Source organism: Triturus cristatus, chromosome 10 (assembly GCF_964204655.1).
Source record: "Triturus cristatus chromosome 10, aTriCri1.1, whole genome shotgun sequence".
NCBI classification, from domain to species: domain Eukaryota; kingdom Metazoa; phylum Chordata; class Amphibia; order Caudata; family Salamandridae; genus Triturus; species Triturus cristatus.
In genome coordinates, this window is record NC_140593.1 from 241,165,994 (window position 1) to 241,192,792 (window position 26,799).

Here is a 26,799-nt window from a genome sequence, read left to right on the forward strand (position 1 = left end):
GAGAAAGGTGAGAATGTTCCTAGGAGTGGTTGGTTATTGCCGACAGTGGATACGTGGATTTTCATTGATTGCAAAACCTTTACAGCGATTAACAAAAAGTGATGTAAAAGATACGATTGTGCTGAATGAGGAAGAGATGGAAGATTTTGAGAAACTGAGAACCAGTTTGTGTGAAGCCCCGGCATTGGGAATGCTTGATTATGAGAAATAATTTGAATTGTACTGTAGTGAAAGAGACGAATGTGCACTTTCAGTACTAGTACAAAGACATGGAAGAATGAGACTACCAATTGCTTACTTTTCAGCTGTTTTGGACCCAGTAGCAAAAGCGTTGCCTGGATGTCTGAAAGCAGTAGCTGCTACATGTGTGAGTCTGGAACAGAATGAAGGCATTGTAATGGGATATCCTTTACGGGTATACGTCCCACATTCAGTTGAGATTCTCCTGACCAGAACAAAAACACAGTACGTAACACATAGTCGGCTGACTAGGTATGAAAAGGTGATTTTGGGTGCAGATAATGTGACGATTGTAAAATGCATACGTGTGAATCCTTCCACCTTACAGCCTGATGCAGTAAATGCAGAGGTCAGAGATGATGTTGATCATAATTGTTTGAATGTGCTTGAATTCTGCACAAAGCCCTGTCCTGACATTAGAGATGAACCTCTAGAAGAGTCAGATTATGTGATGTTTGAGGATGGATCATGCCTGAGAACAAAAGGAGGAGTTTTAAGCGCTGCGTATGCTGTATGCACGGTGGCAGCCAAAATGGAAGCGTCTTGTTTGAGAGGAATACGTTCAGCCGAAGTTGCTGAGCTGATCGCTTTAATCCGAGCTTGCAAACTGGGAAGAAATTTCCGAATCGCTGTGATCACAGATAGCCAGTATGGCTTCGGAGTGGTCCATGATTTTGGACAGATCTGGTCCCAGAGGGGATTCCTGACTTCCTCAGGGTCTCCAATTAGGAATGGTGAGTTTGTAAAGATGTTGCTTGAGGCGATACAGCTGCCTAAACAAATTGCAGTGGTGAAGTGTGATGCACACAACAATGGAAATGACTACATTACAAGGGAAACAAGTTTGCTGATGAGATAGCTCAATATTGTGCCAGAAATATGACCTCAATAAATCGGAGGAGGGAAAAAGAATATGTTTCATGTCCATTGCTGTTTACTAACATAGTTGAAACGTGGGATGAGGTGAGACAACTGCAAGAAGAAGCAAGTGATGAGGAAAAAGATACATGGATAAAAGCAGGCTGTAGACGAAGAGAGGAAGATGAAGTTTGGGTTTACAGAGATAAAAGACCAGTTATGCCTGATAGCATGATCTCTAACATGGCACGGATGTACCATGGACAGGCACACATAGGTAGAGATGCCATGATTAGACTTTTCAAACAGACTTGGTAAAACCCCAAATTTAGGGCTATAGCTCAAAGCCTTTGCCAAAGATGTCTTATATGCCAACTGTTAAACCCTGGAAGGAAGACAGGAGTGAGTTTGGGAACAATAGGACGTGAAGGAGGTCCTTTTACCAGAATGCAATTAGATTTTATTGAAATTCCCCCGAGTAACAGATTGAGGTATGTCTTGATGGTTGTCTGTTTGTTCTCTCGTTGGGTGGAAGCCTATCCGACAAGAAGGAATAATGGAGTTACTGTAGCTAAGCGCCTACTGAGAGAATTCATTCCTAGATGTGGTTTTCCAGTAACGATAGAAACAGATGGAGGAAGCCATTTCCAGAATGAAATGATCCAGCTGATATGTGAAGTGCTGGATATTCAACAAAAGCTGCACTGTGCCTACAGACCAGAGGCTTCTGGGGTGGTTGAGCAAGTAAATCGCACCATGAAGAATAGGCTGGGAAAAATGTGTCAGGCCACAGGACTCAGATGGCCAGATGCCTTGCCCTTCGTGCTCATGAGCATAAGGAGCGTACCAGACAGAAAAACAGGTCTGAGTCCTCATGAAATAATAATGGGACGAGTAATGAGACAAGCACACGTGAATGTCAACAAACTGCTGATTATAACTGATGATCTCATTCTGGACTATTGCAAAGGATTGGCTGATGTGGTGCATTCTGTGTTTCATCAGGTTGGGCCGCATGCGACCACTCTTGAGAGAAAAACAGCTCATGATCTGAGTCCAGGAGCTTGGGACCGTATAAAAGTCCACAGAAGAAGAAATTGCTTAGTTCCTCGTTGGGATAAGCCACGACAGGTGATTCTGGTGACTACCACAGCAGTAAAGTGTGCAGGTGTGAAAAATTGGATTCATGCCAGCCATACAAGATCCTGAAGATCGACCTGTAAGTCGACATCTGGAAATATCAGACACCAGTTCGGCATCTGAAGCAGAACTATTTGAATCTAGTGAAAGACAAGTAGAAGAATTTGAAAGACAAATAATAGATACCGAAACAGGAGAGACAGAAACAATTCACAGTGATAGTGAATAACCAAGTACAAGTTTAGGGGAAATCCCTTCATAAATAATTGAAACAACAGAAGAAAATCTAGATTCAGACCGAGGATCAGACATCATAAAATTCAAAGTTAAAGAAGGTGAGATCTGAAACCGAATCCGAGGAAAGTGAAGAAGAGATAAGGCAAAGACGAGGACTGAGAAAGAGAGTTTGGAAAGTGGAACGTGGGGAAAAGGAAAACGAACTAAAAAGGCCAAGGAAAGGAGATAATTGGCCATACGAAAATAAAAGACTGAGATATAAAATAATAAATTTGATCAAAAATAAAGAACAAGTGAATGAAATAAGTCAGAGAAAACTAATAAAATTGAACAAAGGACAATTGCAGAGACCCAAAAGAGTGAAAAGACCTAATTTGAAATACAAATCGCCTGAATGGACATACATAGCACTGCCTGATATTGAAGAGGTGAATAGCAGTCACGAAAACCCAAACGAGGACTGTAAACAAGTGGGTGAGAGTGAACTGTGCACTTAATGAGGAGACCAAAGAAACCAGAAAAGACACATGAACTGATAAAGTCAAAAGACATTTTTAAACGACTAAAAAGTACGCTAAAAGCATTTGACTCCGGTCAACAATAATGAAAGGGGAAAGTGGCAAAGGTCATTCTGGGAGCGTGGAAAGATACATTTTTCCTGTACATATTTTTAGATTATAGTTCACTATAATAGACACTGAGAGTAGAAGATCTAGATGTGAGTTCCTCCGTAGATGGTGTAAGATGTGTTTCTATTGTACAGGGTTGCTGATGCTTATTTGGTTTATTTTAGCAATAAGTATTCCACTTAGATTAGTTGAAGAAAATACATCCAAAATCAACAATGACACGAATAGTGATAAATGCAAAAACAAAAACAACAGTTGATGGACAGAATGCAGAACAATGTCATACATTCACCCCAGTACAGAGATCTGGTCCTAAATCCATCGTTTTTTTGCTCGCCATTCCAGTTTGAACCCGAAACCGGTCCCAGGATGCTTGTTTCCGGTCCTGGGAAGACCTGGCTCGGCAGTTCGGGCTGGACTGTTCCCATGAGGCACAGGGTCAGATTGACTTGCCTATGGCCATGTCTGAACTGGGGTGGTGGAGTGAGCTAAAAAATGATGATGGATTAAACCCAGATCAGTTGACTGGGGGTGAGTGTTTGATTTGCTCAAGCGCTCCTTCCATCATCCCCTTTGGTATCGCTTTGTTCGCGCTAAGTTGGCAGGGTATGCCCAGACGTGGGTCCCTTGCTCACTTTGCCACTGGATTCAATATAGCCTGGCTGATGAGGGTTATGAACCCGAAACCGGTCCCAGGATGCTTGTTTCCGGTCCAGGGAAGACATGGCTCGGCAGTTCCAGCTGGACTGTTCCCATGAGGCACAGGGTCAGACTGATTTGCATATGGCCATGTCTGAACTGGGGTGGTGGAGTGAGCTAAAGAATGATGACGGATTAAACCCAGATCAGTTGACTGGGGGTGAGTGTTTGATTTGCTCAAGCGCTCCGTCCATCATCCCCTTTGGTAACGAATAGTGAAAAGACATCCAACATAAAGGACACCACAACACTGATAGATAGCACTGAACTACATAGCAACAAGTCAATAACTGATTTTTCCAAGAATGTTTTCACCAAACTTTTGTATGACTATGTAGAGACAATGGACGTTAGGGATTGTTATGTCTGCATGCAGTTACCCGCGTCTGTGTCAGAAGGTGTAACATATCATCACCTTCCTTTGACGTATGGAATAACTTGTAGTGTTCTAGCAAGCTTATTTTAGAAGATAGGCAAGTTAGAATATTATTACACTGACATTGATGCTGTTTTTGCTAAAGTTTCCGTAGTCCCTGAACTAAATAAGGTGAAACTTGCTAAGATTTTTTGGAGAATTTTTCCTAGAAACAAAAGAATTAACATTAGATTACGCATTTAGACACAATCTTACTTGTAGATTGAGGAAAGAAGAAAAGGTCTTTTTAGACATGGTAGAAGACAGAAGGGTTAAGTTTCAAAGAAAAGCAACAGGAGAAAATATGAAAACTTGGGTTTTTGAGGAAGGAAGTTACAATAAAGGTGAAACCAATGCAGCAATGGTTTTAGATTGGCCACAACAAGGACAATTGTGTATTAGCAGAGATAACACCATGTATGATAACTATTTTGTGGGTTCTAGTGAGTGCCGAGATACATACAAAATTATAGGAGGATGGGGATTCAAAGGAGGAAAAGATCCAGTATTTCCAGGGATCTATTATATTTGCAGGAACAAAGCTTATTATAGGTTACTGGACCATTGGTATGGAACATGTTATCTAGGCCTGGTCTTTCCAAAGATATTTCATGTGGAAAGGGGAACTAAGGGAATTCATGAGATAGGTAAACAGTTAACACGTAGATGAAGGGAAAGCTTCTTAGAAATAATAGGTGACATTTTTGGAGCATTGATACCAGCAGTGGGTGTATCTTTGAATGCATACAAAATTCGGAAATTATCTACCATAGTAGATCGTTTGTCAACAAATACTGCTGTAGGGTTCTTGATGGTAAATACCGAGATGTTTGCTATGAGAGCTATGGTGATGCAAAATCGACTTGCCCTTGATATTCTTTTGGCAAAAGAGGGTGGAGTCTGTGGAATGCTGAAAGTACAACATTGTTGCACTTACATTCCAGATAAAAGTCAGAATATACAAAAATATATAAAGAACATTACCGAACTGCATAAAGAAATTGCCCCACTGGAGGTTGAAGGTGCTTGGGAGAAGCTTGGTAAGAGTCTTTCCTCAATAAAGAAATGGTTCACCGAAGTAGGTAGTTCCCTAATTGGGAAAATACTAATTCCAGTGACATTATTAATATTGATGACATTAATGTTGAGATTAGCATGCGTGTGTGTTAAAAGGAGAAAAAGACAAAACACAGTAAAATGAGAAAATGAGAAAAAAAAGGTAAGAGAGCGAGAAATGGGAGAGACTGAATTAGATGAATTTAAAGAGAACCTGTTGTATAACAAGTCTAAGAAACAAAATGAAAAGAACACAATTGTCTGAAATAACAAATGCAAAGAGACATGATTCCTGATAAATTTGATAAAGATAGGTTTTAGTGGTGATATTAAAAATCACCAAAGGGAGGAATTGATGGAGCAGGGGAAATAAAATATTTTTGTGCCCTTTGAAATTAATGACCTCATAACTTTAATGATAATAATTGTTTGAACGCATGTACTAATCAACAAAATGCACCTTTATTAGACACTACATGTGGGAAAACTAACTGGCTTTGCAAAATCTAATTTATTTACAAGTGTGGATTAAATAACATAGGTCTTGTGATTTACGTAATAAATAGAGTAAAAATTACATGGATTTTGTTGTGTAGTAAAATTATACTGCGGCAAAGAATGCAGATGGTAAGTAAAATGGCTTTAAATGTTGCTTTTACTTGGTAATATCTAACTCGGGTTATTAGAATGGCGGGTGGTAAACAAAAGGGCTTATTTTCTATGTCTAATTTCTGTTGTGTTTGTTCTTATATTAGTTTCATTCGGGCCTGGTAGGCCATGCCTGAAAATGGCTGCCGGAGAGGGATGGGATTGCGGGCGCTGAAAAAGATGGCCCCGCGCATGAGGAGAGTAAATGCTCCAGTCACATGTATGCGGCCTATGCCCGGAGTGAGAGATGTCAAGGTCAGCCTCACCTGAAACGAGAGTAGTGCCAAGGGGTCAGCATGTATGCATGGGAACGGATGGGAGAACTGAGCTACAGAGGATGACCAGCGGAGTTTGTTACAAATTTTATTAACAAGTTAAATTTCCCTTGGACATTGTGGATCACGAGAACTACTGTATGCATTTATTGTTTGCAAACCGGTTCGAACAAGGAGGGCGATGAGGTGACCATCACCACCCCTCCAATGGACCAATTAGAATGAATTCAGCCCCTAAAGATTTTAATTTTGAGTGTAGCGAGTTAGAGGAAAAGGTATAAATGAGTTTGCGCTCACATTATGAGAAGTCCTGAGGTTTGGTTCGGTTTGGTTCGATCAGATTCGATTCGACATTCCTTTGTTTTTCTATCCTGATGCTACAAGAGACTCTGTCATTTTGGACTTCAAACTTTGATGGGGAATAGGAACGAGACCGTCGCGGGAGTTGCCCCGGGAGGAGATTGCGTCTGCGGAGGTTAGAGGGACAGTAGTCAGTATTGGGAGATCTATCCTGTGATCTGCGGTTCATTCTTGTTTCTGGTGAACCATTCTCTTCTTCGCCCTACGGCCAAGGGTAATGAGTATTTTCTGTTTCTATTTTAATTTTACTTAAATGCTTACGGATAATGTTAAATGTATTTGTCTAATAAAACTTTACTTATTTACTTTCATTCAATGAATTCAGATAAAATCATATGCTAACTCTATGATTGAGTGTGTGTTTCTTAAATTAAACATGATCAATAAATGTTAAAGGTTTTAATCATGATTGAGCTGGACTTAATCGCCATCAACTGATTCTACTAGTTGGTCCATCGACCGAATAGCGAAGTACCTTGATGTTTAGAACCGACAGTTTATAAGATTAATGTATATAATGTGTATAATGTACATTCGGTCATTTTAATAAGGTACCCCGTTCGTTCTGCAGCTCGTCTACCTATCATTAATCCAGAAAACTGAGTAGACTCGTGTATTCGGTGTCATGGGCCCCACCGACGTAGGTTTATATGAATAAATAGGTGTAGGGGTTTTCTGGGTTGATGTCAAAAGGAAAAGGGTTTTTAATAGCCGCACTGCATCAGTAGACAGATGGCTTTTAGCGAGAGAAGAGGGAGGGTGTACTGGGTGAGGAATTCAGACAAATGCCAGGAGTCGAACAGAACACAAACAAATCATTAAGATGGAAAGGAGGAGAGGGAATGAATAATGGGTCAAGAGGGATGGACAATGGCACACTGATCCCGAATCACTTGTACGGGGAGAATGTGTTTCTTCTGATATAATGTTGCGTGTGGTGCATCTTTTTACTTCACTAGTGTGCTCATGCTTTCTAACAGCTAAACTGCTGATATAAAGTTCATAAAATATCAGAAAGGTTCAACAAAGTTTGAAACCCTGCATGGTGACTCACCCTTTCATTTTTCTGCAGTTGTTAAAATGAATACAGACGAGATTGATAATTGTAATATCCGCTATAAATTACTTATGTGCTGAGGGTTTTCTTGAGTTACGAGCCCTTTTATTGACATCTAAGGTTTTCATAGTTAAGCTTTCATAACTGTTTTCTACAAAAGATATCGAGGCTACATTTGCATTTTTTACACATATAGAGTAATGAAAGTACCTGTTTGTTTTTTCCTTCCCAAGGTTGCTGTCCTAACATACACATCATTCTAGCTTCTAGAAATAAGCAGATTGTAGAAAATATTTTCACCAAAGTTTTTACAATTTTCTAAGTGGTGGTTGAAAAATTCTCAGTTTCTACCTACTTTCAACTTGTGGGTGAAAGCGATTTGAGAACCACGTGTAAACCCAGATATGCATACATGTTGAAAACTGGACACAATTCTGAATTCGGTTGGGGGTATTTTGTGTAAATTGTTCAATGTTTTACCAAATTAACAATATAAGCTCTTGATGTAAAAGTGGAAATAGAAATGTTATAATGATTCATTTAAGGCACATTAGTCTCTGTTTTACCTTCGCAAAGAAAATTTATTGGGGATTTAACCTACAGGTTTTGATTAGTTGTATTTAATCACTCATTGTGTAATAACTGCCCTACTTCCCTTTTTAGGTTTTGCCTGCACAGCGCTTGCGAAATCTCTTATATAAAAAAACTTAAAAAGGGACTTCGAGCCCGAGCATTACTTACCTCATCTTACCACTGGCTGGCTCCCACGTCACTCTCATTTCCTTGTTTACTATTGGTCAACACCTCCTCCTCGCCTCCGTCTTCCTCCTGGGCTTCTAGTTGAATCTTCATCCTGCTGTGGAGACTTGACCAAGTACTGCTTCCGGTTACCAGCGTCCTTCCACTGCAGGCATTCTATTTTTTACTAGTCCTAATGTGATACTTTTAGTCAAGATATGCTGCACCCAAGTGATAGTTTACTGTTCAGAACTTTAATTGCACTGTACGCTGCTTCCTTCCAAAGGCCCTGGTGGTAAAATGTGCTGCTTTTTCCCTGGAGCAGAAATCACTGGTCTCACTCTGCTATGACATTGTTGTGCATTCAGTAACATACGGTGTGCTGCCCCCTTGTTACATGATAAACACCCACCGCTGTGCAGTCTTAGGACATTGTGTAGTGCTACCCTTCTTCAACTCTTAAAAATAACCATAATCTATTACACTGCAACGGCTTTCTCCTGGACATGGGCTGGAGTAGGGCCTCGCGGAGCCATGGGGAGGCGACGCTCAGCCACCCCTTTATTAGTTAAACTGTTTTTTGGGTGACAGGCTCTCTGCTAATTGGGCATGTGGGTAGTTTCAAGCCTACGTAGCAGGGTAGCAGGGAGGGGGGAAGTAGTTTATGGGGTTCTTTTCTTCACAGTTGTGTTACTTGCTTCAGATCATTGATGACGACTGCACTGACTTGGGTCTTAGGACACATGGCAATATACGGATACATGGGGTGGCCGTATGCAGGGAGGGCGGGGGGATGATTCGACAGTTGTTTCTCTCTGATGACCTCGCAGCATAGTAAACACCTGATGGTGCTATCATGGAATGTGAACAGCCTGGGTGATAAAATTAAACGGACCATGGTGCTCCAAAACCTTCGAAGACATTCTCCAGACGTGGTGCTCCTACAGGAGACGCACCTGAAGGAGAATAACTATTATGCCCTTAACAGGTTTGGGTACACGCTTGCAGTCCATGCAGGGTTTACCACGGGTTCCAGAGGAACTGCTCATGGATTGATCAAATGGGGCGCTAGGCTGCACTGTCAGGGACATGGGAGGGTCTCACCCTTAATTTTTGCTCAGTGTATATCCCCCTAGATTGCACAGGATAACATTCCCAGATCGTAACGACCTCCTCCTAGATATACCAGTGGGCACTCTCCTCTTGGGTGGGGAAATGAACAAGACTATGGAGGTGGCCCTTGACCATGACACTCGCTCCCACATGGCAGGGGAGCCACAACTGTTAAAGGGCTTTGCGACTGCAATGGGGTTGGTGGACCTCTGGCGACTACATAACTCCGCGACCAGGCAATACACTCACATCTTCGCGGGTCACTCCTGGACTATATCTTCACGCATGCTGCTTCGACTGACCTTTTCAGGCGTGCTGTCATAGGGCCCGTGGAATCTCTGACCATTCCCCGGTGGAGGTACTTGTACGGGGCCGTTGAGGGACTGGACTCTACCCCCACGCTTAGACCCCTATTTATTTAAAGATCATGAGTTTAGGGAGCAGTTTGAGGAACGTACAGAACTTTATTTCACTTAAAACAAGGGATTTGTGCTATTTCATTGCATATTATGGGAGGCATACAAGATGGTAGCCAGGGACCATGTACAGGCGGCGGCCTGGGCCAGGCAAAAGGAGTAAAGGGCGAATTGCGATAGTTTGGAACACGAGATAGCACTACTTGACTCAGCGTTGGGATTGACTCAGGGGGCCGAGGCTGAAAGCCTGCATACACTCAGACTCAAACAGAAAGGACTTAGGGATTTAGAGGAGAATACAGCCCGTACCTACGCCATAGCCACGCAATGACGTATTTATGACCTTGGCGATAAGGCGAATAAACTCATTGCGTGGTTGGAAAGGAGGGACAGAGGTCGTAACTGGGTCTCTGAGATTCAGACATCGGAGGGTGTGGCACGGGGAACGGGTACAGTTATAGCCGAGGCGTTTGCCAAATACTGCAAAGGGATCTACCGGTCCGAGTCGGACAGGGGTGAAGAGGGGTGAAGAGGAGTACGTGGAATTCTTGAAGAAATTGCATTACCGACTCTGACTGATGGGGACCGGGAGGCGGCGTACTCAGACCTTACAATAGTAGAAATTGAGGGCGCCGAGCGAGATCTCCAGTCAAGTAAAGCTGTGGGTCCTAATGGGTTCCCCGCAGAATTGTACAAATGTGTGGCAGGCCACCCGGCGCCGCATATGCTTAAAATGTTTTGCGAGGCAAGGACTGAGGGACAGTTGCCTCCGGACTTGAGAACAGCTTCTATTGTCATCATTCCTACGGAGGGTAAGTCGCAGGATCTCTATAGCTCGTATCGACCGATCTCGCTCCTGAACTTCAAGGCCAAAGCGATTGCAAACTGATTGAATACAATAATACAGTCTTTGATTCACCCGTATCAGTCCGGGTTCATGCCTTATAGGATTACTAGATTAAATCTCCGGCGATTGTATGGGGTTATGCACGTAGTACGGCAGAGGCCAGACGTTCCGGCAGCACTCCTTTCACTCGATGCCCACATGGCATTCGACATTATTGAATGGCCGTATTTACTTGCTGTCCTTGCTAAATTTGGATTTGGCCCGGGCTTCCGAAGCTGGATCGAGCTTCTCTATGCTGCCCCGCTGGCACTTGTTCGGGTAAATGGGCCGGTGTCTAGAATTTTTCAGCTTCATAGGGACACACGACAGGGCTGCCCGCTCTCGCTCGTGCTCTTTGCGCTGGCTCTTGAACCGTTGGCCTCATGGGTGCGAGCAGATCCGATAGTGAGGGACATTGATGTGGGGGGGGAGCGTATCTGTATGCGTACGATGTCCTATTGTATGCCCATAGACCTAGACAGACCCTCCATAGACGTATCCACATTTATACAATCGTTTGGGCAATATTCCGGTTACTGCATCAACTGGGATAAGTCCTTGGTGTTCACCTTGGCGTGGGAGCCACCGGTGCTGATGTCGGCATGCACGGAGCTGGTGCACAGAGACCTATTTAAATATGGATTACTAAAACGAAAGAGGAGTTTATTCGTCTGAATGTATATTCACAGCTAGAACGATTGAAAGGGGATGTCGTCCACTGGCGGCGCTTGCCGGTCTTCCTTATGGGGAGAGCGGTTTTATTCAAAATGATGGCTTTACCGCATCTTTTGTATGCCATTCAAAACACCCCAGTCCAGATTTCAGAAGTTTTCTTCCGAGCGGTTGAGTCCGTAAGGCGGACACTAATATGGGGGTGGCGGCTGCCCTAGGATCGCGCTGAAGAAACTGCACAGGGGGGTTTACGAAGGAGGGCTAGTGGTACCGGACATAAGGAAGTATTATTGGGCGTCACAGCTGGTCAACGTGAATGGATGGGTTTTCTCACCACTTGATGAGCCGGCATACCGGGTCGACCTTTATGCTATGGACAGGGTAGCTTTCTTTCAATCCTATATGGGGTAGAACGGTCATTTCGTCCCTCCCTCCCCACATGCAGACCATGGTTACGGCCTGGCGGAAGGCGACTAAAATGATTGGATGGGAGGCTCGGCTGACTAAGCAGACCCCCCTTTGGGAGGGAGATTTTTTGTGCGATGTTAGGCGCCTGAGGAAGTTCCATGGCTGGAGCAGCATTGGCATTGATCTCCTGGGAGATATCTGGAAGAAGGGGAAAATGATTTTGTTTGATAGTCTGAGAGTAGAATTTCAAATGAAACCGACTGAGCGTTTTTCGGTACTTACAGTTGTGGCACGCACTCCATTGCCACTTAAAAGAAGGAGTTTTGCTGCTGTTGTACACACCACTTGAAGACAGACTCCTCCTTGATCCAATGATTGACAAAGCAATATCCCTTATGTACAAAAAAACTCATAAATAATACCCCTGATTCTTTGGGACCCCTGCCGGCGGCGTGGGAATCGGACGTGGGTCTCCTGGGAGATGTGGATTGGGGGGAGGCCATGCAGAGCCCTAGAGAGATTGCTGTACGGGCCAGGTTCAGGCTGATCCAGCTCCGTATTCTACATAGATCCTACGCTTCACGATCAGTGCAGTACCGCATGGGCCATTGTATGTCAGCGCAGTGTGTACGGGGTTGTGGGGAGATAGGAATGTTTTTTCATATATTGTGGGATTGTCCCAAGTTTCAGACATTCTGGAGGCAGGTGGCTCAAGTAATAGCAGCGGTGGTGGGGGAGCAGGACCCGGTAGAGGTGAGATGGCACATTCTGGGGGTGACGGGAGATACAGTATGGCCTAAATGGGCACTACGTGGCTAGCCTTTGCAGGGGTGGTGGCAAAGCAAAATATTGCCCGAGCATGGGGCGCCAATGGAGCCCCAACGTTGCAAGCCTGGGAGAACGATTTAGACTGGTACCAGCGGGCTGAGCAGACAGTATACCAAAGCAGGGGATGCCCGCATAAATGGGAGAAGATATGGGGGGCCTGGATGACCTATAGAACTGATCAGTCTACAATATAATTAGAATATTTTCGACACTTTAAGATACACGCAGTGGGGCTATAATCTTTGTTTGCCTGGTGGGAGGGCGAGACACTGGGGGATTTGAATTGCTTTGCTCTCTCTGCCTTGTGTATGCCGGTCCCTACACTATGTAAGCTGTAGTGATTTCTGAAGCAAATGTTTTGTTTCCTTTTTTTCTGGTTAGTAAAAAGAACTTTAAAAGAAAAAATAATAACCATAATCTTTATTTACTTTTTCTGCAGATCGTATCCTTCTGTACAACGTTTTGCACATTATGGTTTTAAATATACAAACAGCAACAGGCATACAATATATACAAATTTCCATTTACAGTTTGAGTGGTAAACATAATTAATATTCTGGGTTTGCTCCAAGCATGCGATGAGTATGGGACAATTCAGTAGAATACTGTGACATGCAGTATCATGGTGCTGCTTCTCAGGCTGCGTCCCCTTTGATGCAATTTCCTGCCACTTCCTAGCAGTGTCTGGGACATGCCTACAGCAGCATTCAAGGGCACCAAGCCCTGACCCCGCGCTGCACCTGGTTTACGTAGGCTGTCCTATCCGCAGACAGACTTGGGTCAGATTGTAACTAACCCCAATGGGGAGAGTTCGGTGTGGCAGCGAGGGGAGTGGAGCGAGGGCGTGCGCATACGGGAGCTCCAGTACCTGCGGTCCCGATCCTCCAACCCGGATGATCAGAGGCTCCAGGATGCTTCTGAAGTGCGGCCTGGCGGTGGGCAATGTGCTGCAGGCTTCTTGCGTGGCATGGAGGCAGCCGGCATGAGGCCAGTGCGGCCCGCGCCCTCCTGCCGTCCGTGTAATTCTCAGCCTCCTTGGTTGTCGGTTACCCATAGTAGAGTTCACTGGTTCAATTGGATGCTTGCCTGCCCCCGCTCTAGACAGCAGCATACTTCCTGTTTCTTCTGCACCTCGCCTTTTTAGGTCTCGGGACCATCCGGTCTGCCGAAGGCAGAACCGGAAGTCGAGAGATTTAATGTTTTGGAGAAGAGTGGCTTGAACCCGCCCCTCTTCTCCCCTATTCTCCATTGGCTGGCCTCTTGAATGCTGGCCAGCCATTGGAGAAGAGGTTTGTCTCTCCGATCAGGCCCCGTCCTTTTCGGATTCGGGGGCGTGTTTTTTGGCTACTTTTCTCATTTTCTCCTCCAGCCAATGGCAAGAGGAGAGAAGAGAAAAACACGCCCCCGAATCCCAATCAGCCGCTGCCTTTCTCCGAGGCATTTCTGCTTCGCCTCGGAGAAAGGTGGCGGTTTGGCAAAGCTGCCTGCCCCTTCCAAATATTACTTTTTTATTTTCTTCCATCAGCCGTGAGTGCGGGCACGGTGGGGGCAGCTGAACGATGGCCGGGAGTTTGTGTTCATTCTCCTGTGAGAATTCACATACAGCGCGAATTTACAACCAAAAAACCTGCCGACAGTCTTCGTTTCCCGGGCCCTTTCAACGCTCGCGCTAGGGGTTAGGTGTCAGAGAGCGGGAAGGTGTTTGCCACGCTGTTGATGTTGGCGGGGTTCACAGGCAGGAAATAGATAGGGGCGCCGCAGTTTTGCGGGGAGGAAGTTCACGCAGAGATAGTAGTAGTGAGGCGTTATCCAGTCCTTCCATTGTTGGTGCCTGGGTGCCCCTCCCTTTTCTCACTATTCACCGGTGCTCCGGGGAAGGCCTCCTCTTCCCTTGTGTTTGATTTTCACAATTTGGTCAGGGCCGCACTGGTCTGGGGCTGCTTTCAGAACAGGATAGACCCTGCTTGACCCGTCCATGCCTTCACGACTCCATTCAAGCCACGGCCTCCTGCAGGGGGGGGGGGGGGTTTGAGCACCTCTGCCAGGGCTGATGTTGGTTTCTCCTCAGAGGGTCAGTGCTATGCCGATTTGAGACAAACTATTTGGTTTAGTAAACCAAAGGAAGACACAGGTGAAGAAATCCTCAAAGCAAATACTGAAGAAAATAGTTTTGGTAATAAAACCGCAGTTCAGTGATGTATACATTGTTGTTCAAATAACCTGTTCTTTGTCCCACCCAAACCGCAGATGACACATAGTGAGGTAGGTGCGCGTAAAGCGCGTGCTGAGCATCGTCGTCGATGCAATTCTACCTTTCTTCCGGGCGCCGTCCGTTCCCTGCCCCACTCCTTACAACCCCCCCCCCTTCTCCCAACCCCCATGTGTTTCCGAGGGATCTCGCACTCTATCTAAAGAGCTGTCCTGTGTGTTTGTTTAGAACACACAAAGCCTTTGTTTCCCCTCAGAGTCACAGGAGGGCAAGGGGGCGGGACAAGTGGGTGCTAAAATGGATCCAATTTCCAGGTCCTGAGCTGTGATCGCACCTTCTCCGGGACTATCCCCTGTTGTTTTTCCGAGTCCACATCTCCCCTGAACCTCAGACAAAATACCCAGCACAAAAGGTCTGCTTCTCTTATTTTCAGAACTTCATGAAGCCACTTTAGGCATTGAAGCTAGGGTTACCAGGCGACTCAGTGTTACCGGATGCTCTGCTTCCAGTCGTTCGGGAGATTGCCCCCATTAGGGGATTCTGAAATTCTTTAATTTCCTTCCTTCTCTGCATCCTTTTTTCAGTCTTTTGGTCCTTCTTTCTTTCCGTCCTTCGTCTGTCTTATTCCATCATGCTTTCTTCCATCCTTTCTGGTCATTTTGCCATTCATCCACCTTTCTGTCTTTTCCATCTACCCTTCCTTCTCTCCATCTTTCTTTCCATCCACCCTTCCCCCTGTTCATCCTTCTCCTCCCTTCCCTTCCTCTTCCATCCTTCCATCCACCATTCTTTCCATCCACACATCAGTCTATCTTTTCTCTCCATCCACCCATTCATCCTTCTCTCCATTCACCCTTCTCACCTTCAGCCATCCTTCTGCCCAGCCACCCTTTTCTCCATCCGTCACGTCATCCTTCTCTCCATCCTTCCTTTTCCCCATCCTTCCTTCTCTCCATCCTTCCTTCTGTCCATCCTTCCTTCCTTCTCTCCATCCTTCCTTCTCTCCATCCTTCCTTCCATCCTTCTGTCTCTTCATCCTTCTTCCCCCCTTGCACCGCAAGAGATTGTATTTACGAACTTCCTGGAGGCCGGAGTCTCTGAACAATCAAAGAAGCCATTAAAAAGTACATTTTTCCTGTTACACAAAATGACCCTGTGATGCCCACCCCCAGATCAAGCTGATAAAGTGGAGGGGGGGGTAATGACACCCCATCGCATGGCAGCCATAATTTGAGCCACTCATGTTCCTTTCCATCTTCGACCCAAAGCACTTTTGTAAAAGCGCTATACAAATAACAGATTGTTACTTTAATAAAAACAAAAGGTGCGGAGTGCAACACCTGCTTGTTTTCTGCTCATGGAAAGCAGGTGAGATTGAGCAAATAAGTGAGTTATTTAAAAAATGTGATGCCATCCTATAAAACAAGCACTGATAAAGCCAATAAAACTGTCTTTGGCTGCAAAACTTTTGACTTTGTCAATGCGTGTTTTGTTGTATCATGAATTTTTCTAAAAGGTTATTGCAGGGGGAGCTGCTGGGCCATAGACACACAGCCCAACCAACACTTTTCTGCCAGCTCTAAGACGCACCAATGAGCCATTCTCTTTGTCAGAGGTGTACCTACCATTGCCATACATGCCAGCCAGTGCTTAAGTAGTGGCCACCCATCACGTACAGCAGGGCAGTCGGTTTCTTAGTTTGTTGGCCACCGTTTTATTTGCTTGGCTCCTGTTATTCTGCTTTGGATCTAATGTGTACCTGCTTCTCTTTTCTGTTTTTTTTGGCTCCAATGGACCTCTCCCCCCATCTTAAAGGGATCTTCCGGAAATTTCTAAGAAATCACAAGCCAGCCCCCCTACATTAAACGCAGGCCAGTGAATGCACTATTTTATTTGGACAACCCTACATAACTTGATAGAACTTCAGATGTACAAGTAAGCCAGCTAATTTCCCCTGAAATGTCTTGCAAGGCAAATAAACGTATTAATATTAAAAACCCGAGGTCAAGCACATTAATAGAATAGTTCGTTTAGCCGGACACTAAATAATGCACAGAAAGCTCAACACTGTGGACCCTTATAAGTATGTGGGAGTTCTATTTAACAATAAGTTACATTTTGACAAACATATGCAGTATGCTTTGAATCAAGAAAAAATATCTCGTTATGGTCTTTTCCGATTTAACCAACACTATGCAGGCAAATGGTTGTTTCATTTTTAAGACTATTCTTCTAAAATATATCCCATTCTGAATTACGGTAATGCAGGAATAATACTGGGTAAAGCCTCCGATTTTAAAATATATGGTATGGATGAAGGGTACTTTGCCAAGTCTTAGGCCTGCCCAGTGCGTCAGTCTCAAAACAACATTCAGAGGCCCCAGCACTTGAAATGGAAGATGGCTTAAACTTTTTTTAATTTTTGCTAACTAAAGAGGGGAATGTACGTATATCTAGGCAGTGTCTGTTAGATTTGGGTAAAAGTCAGAGCAACTACGTTTGCAAAATGAGAAAAGCAGTAAAAAGGCTGCTCAAAAATGATGATATGCTTAACATGTTACAAGAGTTTCTGCATGGTAACCCAGGCTTATTGATAACAAGCATTTACAATGCAACGGTCTCGGCATTTTTAAAGTTAGAGCTATTGGCATTGCTCATGACAATGCCGTTTCTTTAAATGTTTTAAAAACATAAACAAAAATAATGTCATACGCAATGCCAATAGCTCTAACTTTACCAATGCCGAGACCATTGCATTGTAAATGCTTGTTTGCCCAGCCGCCAGCCGCCAACTGCTTGCTTGTTTGTTTCGCCAATAGAGCACTCATGCTGGGCTACTTTACTGCACGTTTCCTCTGCCTGGAGGTGGTTGTGACGAACCTTCGCCCATGATACACCTAGCTTTGTGCATCTCTACAGCGTGTGCCCCGAACGTTGTTTAGGGGAAGGTAAGGTGCCCTTGGGGGATGGCGGGCAGCAAGGGAGGGCAAAATTAACCTAGTCATCAGGGAGGAGATGGGGGGGGGGGGGGGGGGGGGGTTACTCTCTGCCAGAACTTGTCACAAAACCAAATCAAGCCCTCTTGGAAAAAAATCGAATCACATAGGGGAATTGAAGAGGGTTTCCTTTATTCCTGCTTATTTCCTTATACCTCCTGGGTTTAGTACTTGGGAAGAGTCTGAAAGAAAAGGTGCATCTGGTGATATTGGGCTACCGATCCTAAACCTCTTTCATTTGCAAACATTAAAGAAAGATAATCCGGCAAGGAAGTGACTGGACTTTTCTAATTTATCTGCACCCCCACCCCCTAGTTCTGAAGTATACTCTACCGGTTATGATGCCTCCAGCTTTGCCCCTTTGGGCAATTATTTGCCCACAGCTTCTACAACTCCGACTACGGTGGTTTCCCCAGTTAATAAAATACCAATGTCTTTATTTTGCAGCACTTTAAGTAAATCTTCGTCATCAGTCCCTAATTTATCTAGATCTGAATATCTTAATTTGAATACTTCTATTCATCGTCTTTGGGACTACATTCAATAATCTGAAGAACTACGTTGCCTGGAACAAATTCTATCCCCCAGTTTGAATTTGCTGGGAAAAAACAACAGATAACTTGGACCATATACTCAACAGTTTAACTGTAATCTTAAAGATCTGGTCTGGTGGGAAAGGTTCTGAAGCTCGCTTAAGGCACTTCAAAGAAATTAGTATTCAAGTTCCGACTACCTAGTGGGGTAACACTATATGGGCGGCCGAGTTTGTGCTTACCTACGACCCGTCTTCCACTGATGATTTCCTTGTAAGCGCATTAAGTGCTGAGAGGTGCCTGGCTCCCATCTCGGTGATGGCTATCTTAGGTCGGCCTACCAGAGTTTTTAAATTCTCTTTGCTGTCTTCCTTGTAAGCACATTAAGTGCTGGTAGGTGCCTGGCTCCCTCCTCGGTGGAGGCTTTCTTAGGTCACCCTACCGATGGTCCAAACGTGTCTTTGGTTCACTTTAGCATATTAATTTGTTTCTGGCATTAGCTGTGTTTTTACTGTGTTTCTGACATTAGCTGTGTTTTTATTCTTTTCCCTCATGGAAGCGGAGCGCTGGGACTCCAGTTTCTGCTATCCATTCATCACGAGTCCGAGTCCGGACGGAACGCAGCCATGCCCTCTTGGAGGTGGGCTATATAGTGATGCCAGCTGTGCAGAGGCGTGCCACTGTGCGCCGAAGGCACGCCAAAGGCAAGCCCATCTGCGCCCGTCCGCACCTGGATGGTGCCAGGACCCCTGCCCCTCACTCAGTAAAGTCCCACTTCATTAAGCCTTATGCTGTAGAGGCGATCTCCTATACACAAAGGGACTTATCGGAACTAAACCGCCCTGTGAGGGAAGCCTGCTCCCACTTCTTTAATGCATTATGCCGCCCTAAAGAATGCTAGCTGCAACTTCTTCTCGGGTGAACAGACACCAATGAGTCATCTCGGTAAGGCAACATAGGTGAGTCACTGTGATAACCAATGTTTATTACTGAATTGCTGTTTTCTGCCCAACACAAGGCTGAGATAGTGGACCTTATTGCAGATTATCAAACTGCTGCGCTCCTCCTAACTGAAACATGGCTTTCAGGAACCTCAGGCCCCGATGTAGTAGACGCAGTTCCTTCTAACTATGCCATATTAAGGCTTGACCGCCCCCCTGCTTAGAGTGTGAGGCTTGGCGATAATATTTTAACACTGCTTGCAATGCAAGCTGCGGGAGATAAATATCGCTAACTCCGAGGCAACCTTTTTTAGTTTAGCCTTGACCAGTCAGTTCACACTAACAGGTTTTTTAATCTACCGCCCCCTGGCCTGGCTGCTACATTTGTTAAAAAATCTAATGGATGACATTCTCGACTACGCAGTGCGCTATGCAAATTTTATAGTAATAGGAGATCTAAATATTCACATTGGTAATGAGAACTGCCCTCTAGCTAAGAGCTTGGTAGAAGATCTCGGCTGCTCCAACTCACTCAATTGGTGGATGCACCCACACATGTGCATGGCCCCATTCCGGACCCTATAATCACTAACTCGCATTCCATAATGATGGCCGCGCCCACCCCGGTGGTCTGGTCAGACCACCCTTTGATCCCTTTTAGGATCTCAGAACTTCCTCAGCCAGCTGTACCTTCCCAGAGAGACAGCACGTGCAAATGTTCATTTATTACTTATGGTTCTCTCCCTACGGTTCTAAATCAAAATACACCAATAATGGCAGCATGTCCGTCCACCGCCAATTGACAACTCTTGAGGTGGATTAATAAGGCCTTCGACGCCTTAGTTCCTTTGAAAGTGGTCACTAGTAGGTGGGCTAAACCCTCCGCTGCATGGTTTTTGGAGGCACTACAGGTAAAGAAGAAAACTTGCAAGTGGTTAGAATGCATGTGGTGCAAAGAATAAGATGAGCTCCACAAAATTGCCAATCTTGCGGCCCTGAAAATGTATCACAAAGATCTTAGGCATGCCCGTGCAAACTTTAACACCCAATAACTCAAACAATCATAAAACTCGTCTAAGGAACTTTTCCAGATAATTAAATCACTCACCTCTCTGGAACGAACAGCAGCATCAATTCCACCCTCAACTGGTCTTTGTGCTCAGATTGCACAATCTTTCCCTAGAAAAGATTAATAATATTTACATCTCCTTCCCTGAGAGTACCAGGCTCTTTCAGCCTGCCACCTCGGCCTGGACTCCCTTAGATGCTCCAGGCAGGCTCCTAAAGTTAAAACCCATCTCAGAGGTTGAAACTAACAGTCTGATGTTGAAAGTAAAGTCTGGATCTCCTTTAGATGCCACATACCTGACAATATTAGAATGGGGCAGAGAAGCCACCGCACCAGCACTCACTGAGCTGTTAAATCTATTGTTTGGCTCAGGCCTTATCCCAAGAGTGTTAACATGCAATGGTGATCCCGCTTCTGAAGAAACCGACTAGAGATCCCTTGCTGGCCCAAAATTTTATACCTATATCCTTAATACCTTTCTTCTCAAAAATTGCTGGGAAATTTGTCAACCATCAACTTATGCAGTTTGTGGAAGAAGAGGCTCTTCTCAATGAGACTTGATCCGGGTTTAGACCCTCTTTCAGTACAGAATGTGCACTGTTGCTTGCGTCTGAATCCCTCCACAAACTAGCAGGCGATGGTAAAACGGCTGCACTAGTCATGCTTGACTTGAGTGCCGCCTTTGACACTGTCTCCCGTGGTCTGCTATTAGACAGGCTACATCATGCAGGGTTGGGTGGCACAGCACTGTGTTGGCTGGCTAACTTTTTAAAGGGTCGCACCTTCCAAGTCACCCTCATTTGTCTCGACCATCTGGCAGTTGAAACAGGGTGTGCCCCAGGGCGCAGCTCTGAGCCCGACCCTCTTTAACTTGTATATGCGCCTGTTGGCGGACCTTATGGAAAGCCACGGCATGCAGACAGTGTCGTACATAGATGACACGCAACTGATTCCCACTATAGCCCAGGAAAACGGCTAAGCGGCAGAGAATTTTAAACTTTGTCTAGCTGACTTGGCTAATTGGATGTAAAACAGTTGTCTGAGATTAAATGCTAGTAAAACCGACGTTCTAGTGGTAGGGAAGCAACCATCTATTTGGTCCTCGATCTGGTGGCCCAGTGAGCTCGGTCCCCCACCTTCTCTGAACCACAAAGTAAAAAATCTCGGAGTTTGGTTTGACTCTACCTTGTCTTTCTCGGGCCAAATCTCCACTCTCACAGGCACCTGTTTTGGGATCCTGAAAATGATCAGGCAGTTCCTTGGGCTTATTCTGTTTTTCATGAAAAAAACGGCAGTCCAGGCCCTAGTGGTATAAAAATTAGATTATTGCAACATCCTCTATTTCGGGGCCTCCAAGAGCAGCACTCATATGCTTCAGAGAGTGCAAAATGCAGCAGCACGTATGCTGTTGAACATTCCCAAAATTGCTCCCACAAGGCGAGCTCTGGAAATTCTTCATTGGCTCCCCCATAGAGGAAAGGATATCTTTTGAAGCCTTGTGTTATGTTCGCAAAATACTGCAGGGCAAAGGCCCGAAATATCTTCTTCCTCTGATCGTACCATACCATCCAAAGTGCTGTTAAAGATCAGCTGGAACAGGATTGGTCGGCGTTCCCATATTCAACAGAAGTCACCTTGCACCCTCTGAAGCGGCCTTCCGAAAACATGTTATAAACTGCCTGTTTAGGAGAAGTTTAAATTAACAGTATAGTCAGCCCAGCATGGGGCACTTAAAACCACAATAAAGCTATCTCTCCGTAACACTGGTACAACAGTGGTTCTATTCCTACTATAATGGGCAAGAAGAAAAGTGTTAAGAGTAAAAATTGCAGGATCTGTAAAAAGCAATCCAGGAAAGTAAGATTTTATCTTTGAAGTTTCCATGGAGGGAGATCACCTAGATTGTTCTGCCAACCCTGCTAGTAAAATTCAATCTCCTCCACCAACTGTGACTGCTCCTCAAGCCTTTCCATCAGCCAGTAGCTTTCGAGCGCAGGTACAAAACAAACAGTTTATGAAAGCCTCATGTGTCCTCATGTAACGCAACTGACGCTATGTAAAGCGCTCTGATACATGATACCTTCGGGTCAAGTTCGCGCTATGTAAAACTTCGTAAAAATAAATAAATAAATAAAGCCCCGAATCGATCACAATACCACATCGGATAGTGGAATCAGACAACAAACAGGTCCGGTTATCATTACAGCAATAAATGATCTATAAACCTATCTCATACTGTTTTGAAACAGATGATCCACCTTTGATTTTGTTGTACTGATCGATGTGAAGGTTCCCATTTGAATCACTGTTGGGTACTACAATGTCTGTGAAAAATAGGATTAAGTTATCCGAGATTCAGTCTTGCTGTGAAACATTAATGTCAGCCTGCTAAATCCAGTGCCTAATTTATAAATGTTAGAATTCCCAAGATCCCTGTTTGGCTGAGGTAGGTACCGCAGGCCAAGCAGGGACTAGTGAGCCCCAACATTACGGAAAAGACAGGTCGCCTCCAGAGATAGCCCCCGTTCCACCCCCTTGGTAGCTTGGCACGAGCAGTTAGGCTTATCTTCAAGGCTTAATGTGTAAAGTATTTGCAATTAACCTCAAAGCAATCCAATGATGACACCACAAATAGATTCCACATGAGTTTCATGGAAAACAAGTATATGTTTATAAAACGATATACAATGTGACCACACAATACTAACCCAACATATGCGTCGGGGTAATGTTCCCCTGGCCTCTTTTTATTGAGCTAAACTAAACAATCCTACATAATCCTAATGTCATAATATGCAGTTAGATATGCAACAGTCAGGTACTTCACAACATAAGCATAAGGCAGATCATAATACGGTTATCTGGCGATTTGTACTTTCACTGTAATGCAAAGCGTAAACAACGTGGTAAACTGTTATGCCCCCGTAATGCAATGCATACGGTCCCCCTTCAGGTACTCTGTTAGGAAAAAGCAATGCAACGTGTAATACAGTTATCAGGCAATTCGTTATGCGAAACTAATGCAGTGTGAAACACATATATCCGGCAGTTCGGTATGCAACACTTATGCAATGTGTAATACAGCAATCCGGCAGATCGTGGTGCAGGATTCAGACAAGGCGTAATACATCTATCAGGCACTTCGTTATGCAAATCTAGTGCAATGCCTAACACACCTATAAGGCAGTTCATTAGGCAAACTAATACAATGGGCAATACGACAAAACAGGCAGTCCGTTGTGCAGAAATAAAGCAATGCATTATTCAATCATCAGATACTCCACTACGCAGAAGTAATGTAATACATAAGTTACTCCAGCACCGTTCACGGCGCCTCTGGTGGTCTCTCCGCCACTAGTGCTGACTTGCGGCTAGTCTCCGGCCACAGTTGCCACCCCACACGGGTAAGATAAAACACAGTAACTGCCGCTTCGCACTCAGGTACCAGTGCTGCCACTCCCTTGGCACACGGCCTCAATCTGAGCCGAAGCAGAGGCTCACACTCCAGAACAGAGAGAGAGGCCGAGAGGGTCTCCCTCCGAGCCTGTGCCCCGCCCCAGGAGTCGACACACGTTACTTGAGGGACGCGAACCCACTCTCCTCTCCTCGTCCAGCGACTTGGGCCTCCGATGCAATCTCTGACTTTCCGGGCAATGGGAAGATCCCAGGCTGCACACTACACCCACACTCAGAGTCACCAAGACTCACAGGAACTCTGTGTGCCCGTTAACTAGACAACTCCTCACGAGGGTCTCAGGCTACGCACGGCACACGCATGCAGCGTCGCTGAGACACACTTGATCTTCTTTTTCTTTTTTTTATTTTTTTTTTATTGAGAGTTCATAGACAGAGATAAACATTACATAACATATCGTATATGTTTTACCCCCTAGCAATAAAGTTAGGAAAGTGCAAAATACAATTCACATCATAATCAGCTAAAGCTAACTACAGTTAAATATATATATTCAAAATCAAACAATTTTAAAAGAAATATTCAAATCGCTCATTTTGCAGTGTTGGAAATCAGAGAAAGTACCAACCTTACAAGCATGGAAGGCAAAATTATCCAAAATCCAGAGAAGGGAAAGAAAATATGCGTTGAGATCAGGGGCGCTGAGGAAATATGATAAATATTGGAGTATGTTTGAGTGTTAGATTTCCTCTGCTGGATAATGATTTTAACGTTTTTTTCTCTTCGATTGTTAATTGACTGCATCATGCACATTACACTTGATCTTCTTGTGCCCACATCACAAGGCACAACTTGCGCAGGTCTCAGGTAGTAGAGAGCACCGCACTCCGCGTCGCTGAGACACACTTTATCCTCTGGGCGCCCCCGATCACAGGGCACCCCTTGCGCAGGTCTCAGGCAGTAGAAGGTACACGCACTCTGCGTCAATTGAGACACACTTTATCTTCTGGTGCCCCTGATCACAGGGCACCTTCAGTGAGGGTCTCAGGCTGCGAACAGCACACGCACACAGCGTCGCTGAGGCACACTCGCTCTTCATTTGTGCACGATCACGGGCTAGTCCACACGAAAGTCACAGGCTGCCCCCAAGCACACGCACACAGCGTCGCTGAGACTTACTTGCCTCCTCGATACACACGTTCACACGACGATCCTCTCGAAAGACTCGGGCTAGACAGAGCACATGCACACCGCGTCTCTTAATCTCGTTTGGAACTCCAGGTGTCCAAGATCACAACTTGCGAAGCTTTCAAGCTAGACAGAGCACACACACCCACGGCATTTCTGAGAGTCTTCTCTGGAAACTTTTGTGTTTCTGTGTTTTCAAACAGGGAGCCAGCTCACGTCAGGCCCTTGGGGATAGTTACTTCAGGACACAGCACACAGCAAAGTCCTTCAAGCAGGGGGACACAGCACACAGCAAAGTCCCTACAGCCTTTCCTTGGTTAAAGCAGCAAACTGCATGCCAGCCCCAGATCACACAGCAGGAGCAGTCCTATCCAGCAGTCTATTCAGTTGTGTCTTCCTTGGCAAAGGTTCCTCTTGATCCACGAAGTAGCTCCAGTCTTGTTCACTCTTGATCAAGCCATTCTCCAAGGTTCAGGGGCTTCAGCTCGCATAGTTATACCCCCCAAAGGATTGTGTTACAAGGGGCACTGACCCCTGCTCAAACCAGTTCTGGGTGCCTCCCTACCAGTGACACCTTCTCCCTTTGATTAGTGGGGATCTGGATTCTCAATCACTCAGCAGGAGATGGGACAATTGTTTTATAGCACCAGCCCAGGCCTCTTCACCTCTAGGCCTACCCCTCCTCCTACACACCAAATGCAGTTCAGCCTGTGCTGTCTCACCTCCTCCCGTGGGTCAAGACATTCTCCAGATCTTATCACTTTCAAATCCAGCCAGTCAATCCACAACCAGGCAGAGACGCACAGAAATGTTTAAAGCACAAAAACCCAGCCAATTCTAAAAGAGTGGCTTACAAACACACAATGCAAAAACTATCTTCATAAAAAGATGCGTTATTGCAGGGTGAGTTCAGGCATACTAAACTTCACCTTCGCATCTTAAGCCCTCGGGGAAATAGGCTGGAAAACATATTACACAGCTTCCCCATTCTGTCCTATGGGCAAGATGGCCTTTCAGCAGTGAAAACGAAATGGAGATTATTTCACTGGCAGGATATGGCACACCGTGGTACATGTTCCACCTTTCACATGCACTGCACCCTGTCCAGGGGGTACTCTAGACCTACCATAGGGGGTGCCTGATGTGTATGGAAAGGGATGGGCAGGGTCTGCTAAGTGCGTGCACTTACCAGAACAACATGTCAGTTCAGGAAACTGCGCGCAGGCCCTGCAATGGCAGGCCTGGGTTCCCTTTTCAAGGCTACTTGAGTGGGTGGCACAATAAGTGCTGCAGGCCCACCAGTAGCATTTGCATTACTAGCCCTGGCACACATAGTGCACTTCACTAGGGACTTTACTAGTAAAGAAAACATACCAATAATGGACAACCAATCGCCATTACACTTTACACAGGGAACACTTGCACTTTGATAATGCTTAGCAGTGGCAAAGTGTCCAGAGCATCTAAGTTGGCAACACATGTCAGAAAAAAGGTCTAGGGGGAAAAGCAAAAAAGTTTAGGGAACTTTAGCCAAAAAGGGCCAAGTCCCACAATAAATGATTGAGTGTCAGTGCCCAAAGCTCTGCTCAGACCCCCACGGGCAGAACAATTAAATGTCGGCGCATAGAATATCAATGTTTTGTGTTCTTGCATCCATCTCATGCCTCTTTAATCCAGTACCAGACTCTTTAATTTCTCTTACGGGTTCCTGCTTTCACCCTGTATGATGGTTTTCCTGTCTTTCTCTTCCTCCGTCTTTTGGTGTTGTTTTTC